The sequence below is a fragment of the Myotis daubentonii genome, chromosome 4 (assembly GCF_963259705.1).
Source record: "Myotis daubentonii chromosome 4, mMyoDau2.1, whole genome shotgun sequence".
Classification (NCBI taxonomy): domain Eukaryota; kingdom Metazoa; phylum Chordata; class Mammalia; order Chiroptera; family Vespertilionidae; genus Myotis; species Myotis daubentonii.
This window is the reverse complement of record NC_081843.1, coordinates 42,565,896-42,569,724: the sequence shown is the minus strand read 5'-3', so window position 1 is coordinate 42,569,724 and position 3,829 is coordinate 42,565,896. Positions and strand designations below refer to the sequence as shown.

General features: G+C 35.2%; 1 pseudogene; it reads right to left on the bottom strand.

Moving 5' to 3' along the window:
• Positions 1 to 2,764: 2,764 nt before the first annotated feature.
• Positions 2,765 to 3,040, bottom strand: LOC132232389 (signal recognition particle 9 kDa protein-like; annotated as a pseudogene).
• Positions 3,041 to 3,829: the final 789 nt, after the last annotated feature.

Genomic DNA, 3,829 nt, shown 5'->3' with positions numbered 1-3,829 from the left:
ATAAATTTAGTGAGACCGTCGAGGATATGAAAAAGGACCAACTAGAAATTAAGCATACACTGACTGAAATAAAAAATAATATACGGAGATCCAACAGCAGACAAGAGGATCCCAAGAATCAAGTCAAAGATTTGAAATACGAAGAAACAAAAAACACCCAACCGGAAAAGCAAAATGAAAAAAGAACCCGAAAATATGAAGATAGTGTAAGGAGCCTCTGAGACAGCTTCAAGCGTACCAACATCTGAATTATAGGGGTGCCAGAAGAAGAGAGAGAGCAAGATATTGAAAACCTATTTGAAGAAATAATGAAAGAAAACTTCCCCTACCTGGTGAAAGAAATAGACTTACAAGTCCAGGAAGCACAGATAACCCCAAACAAAAGGAATCCAAAGAGGACCACACCAAGACACATCATAATTAAAATGCCAAGAGCAAAAGACAAAGAGAGAATCTTAAAAGCAGCAAGAGAAAAAAAGTCAGTTACCTACAAGGGAGTACCCATACGACTGTCAGCTGATTTCTCAACAGAAACTATGTAGGCCAGAAGAGAGTGGCAAGAAATATTCAAAGTGATGAATACCAAGAACCTACAACCAAGATTACTTTATCCAGCAAAGCTATCATTCAGAATTGAGGGTCAGATAAAGAGCTTCACTGATAAGAAAAAGCTAAAGGAGTTCATCACCACCAAACCAGTATTATATGAAATGCTGAAAGGTATTCTTTAAGAAGAGGAGGAAGAAGAAAAAGGTAAAGATACAAATTATGAACAACAAATACATTTCTATCAACAAGTGAATCTAAAAATCAAGTGAATAAAAAACCTGATGAACAGAGTAAACTGGTGAATATAATAGAATCAGGGACATAGAAAGGGAGTGGACTGACAATTCTTGCGGGGGAATGGGGTGTGGGAGGTGTGGGAAGAGACTGGACAAAAATCATACACCTATGGATGAAGACAGTGGGGTGATTGGTGGTAAGGGCAAAGGGTGGGGTGGGAACTGAGTGGAGGGGAGCTATGGGGGGGGGGAAAGAGGAACAACTATAATAATCTGAACAATAAAGATTTATTTTTAAAAAACGATGGTGTAGCATTAGATTTATTAACAGGAAAATTCAAAGTTATATTATTAAGTGAGAAAGCAAATCCCTTGGTCCCTTTATTTTTTGCAATAGATATGTATAACAAAAAGTCAGGAGCTACATTAAAATAAGAACATGTTTATATGCGACAGTTATATTTTGAGTGATTTTTTTCTTTCTCTGTATAGTTTAACTTTTTTTGCTATATATACATATATATATATCATGCTTACAATTTTAAAAAATCTCCACTTTATTTTATTTACATCCTCTTGCTCAGTTTTAGAAATAACAAACAACATGACTACAAGTCAATTTATCTAATACTGAAAATCCCAATTACCACTTGACACCTAACTGTTCTCTCCTCTCTATTTGGGAACATCTGATTTTTAAATTTCAATTTCTAACTTTCCTTTGACCTGTGAAACACAAGAAATAAATGGGTGATAGAACAGTGACAGGTATTTATGTTTCTTTTCCTTCCCAACACTTCTAGCAAAGTTCTGCTAGAAATACATAGAGTATTTACTCAATAAACACTGCTTCAATTGCCGGGTCACAAGGGACTCCTGAAATTTTGCAGAGTTGTACAGAATAGTCTGATATCTATTTAAGGGCTAAGTTGGGTTTTCTTAAAAAAAATGAAATAGATGATACTTCTTGGGTTATCTAAAAAAATGAAAAAATTATACTTCCCTGAGGTTTCTTTGAATTAAAACTAAACAGAGTTAAACTATAATGTATAAAAAGGAGGGATTTCTCTCATTTGAAAAGACATAATTTATAAAACAGAAAAGTCATCAGAATGATAAAAACAGTTATTCTTCTGCATTATTTAACAATAGTGAAGTATGACAATGTGAATTTGGCAGCATTTTATGACTGAGTTCAGAGAAGCCTTAAAGCCTTTTTCTTGTCATTCAGTGAGAAGGTGTCCGGCATTAATCAGTAAGCAGGCAAGGTAGAAGGCAGTGTTTTTAGCTTGTTTAGAAGGTGACCAGGGCAGGGGCGTGTTCATCTTGTATACTTGTGCCCTATGACTTTTAATAAATACAGATTTTATTTATATATATATATATATATATATATATATATATATATATATATATATATAAAATTATCCATCACCATCCAAATTTTAAAATATAATTCAGGTCCTTGGATATACTGGATTACATTGCCAATTCTTTGCCAGTGACTCATCTTTGACTAGAGAACTCACTACATGGCAAAGTTTTGATATTCTTATCTGTAATGTATAATTCTTTTTTTTCTAACAAAAAATATTTTAATGTAGGAATCAACGTATGAACATTACATTAGTTGGTAAAATTCAGGTTACAGATATAAGATAAATATCAAATAATATTCTTCTGGCTTAGTGGAAACTTAACAGTTGTGATAGTCATGCTTAGCACCTTGGTTAAATAATGAGAGGAATGGACAGGGGTATCAAAGAGGTATGCAGAGATTTAACAGTTCCCATAATCCTTTGTCCTTCTGAGTAACTCCACATGGGAAATATGTGACAAATATCCTGTAATATGGTGACTTCAGTCTATCAGTGTCCATTAAATATATGGAATATATACATTAAGTATATGGAATCTATGGACAGTAAGGATTCTCTGTCCCAACACTTCCTCAAATTCAAAAGGCATTTACTTCCTAAGAATATGGCAAACAGTCTTCATTTCAAACCAGTCAGTCCGTTTCCATGGCAACACTTCGGGATTCCTTGGCTGCCATAAGTCGCATCAATTGACTGTGGAATTTCTCAATGACCTTTACATCTTGAGCTTGGTCTGTTCTATACACCAAGCAAATTAAATCACCTGTTACTTTAATACACAAACTCCCATCAGAATGCCTATATTTGAGAACCACACGTGCTTTCGTAGGGTCGGCGAGGTAGACTGAACTCCTCCCATGTCTGGAACTGCGGCATCGTGGGCCCCTGGCGGAACCGGAGAGGGAGGCAAGGCCAAGACCAAAGCTGCGACCCGGCCCACCTACCCTCCTACCTCCCGCCGCCACCACCCGACACACCGGCCCAGCCGGCCAAGATGGTCAGTAATGTATAATTCTTAAAGAATTAAAGTTTAGTTTAGACTGCTAGGCTGAACCGTAAATTGTATGATGTCATTTAAGTATATATTGCATTTATTGCTATGTTTTTTAAGTGGTGAAGGAATTCTTCATTTTCACCCCAAAATTTGCTTTTCTAATTTGAACGTAATACATACTAATTGAAGGGAAAAAAAACTGTGACAATGCATAAAGGAACAAAAATGAAAATAACTCATTTTATACCACCCTCAAGTAACACCATCAATGTTTTGGTACAATTTTTATAGCCAAGAAATTAAAAATGAAAGTTGTGGAACCAGACTTCCTGGATTCAAATCCCAGATCTACTTCTTACTAGCTGTATGACCTTGAGCAACTGACTTAGTGTCTCTGTGCTTCAATTTCTCAAAGGAGGGAGTGAGTATAAGAGCAGGCACCTTAAGAGAAGATTATGGGAATTAAATAGGCTAATGAGTACAAAGTGATTAGTACAATACCTGGCACATAATCTCAGATTAACAAAATTTAGCTATTATTTCCTTTTTAAATTTATACATTAAACATATGGAATCATACTGTTTTGTATTCTGATATTCTTCTGCCTTTTCACTTAACGATGTACCTTGAGCATCTTTTTTTCCCTTTTATTTAATGACTATCTTTCCAT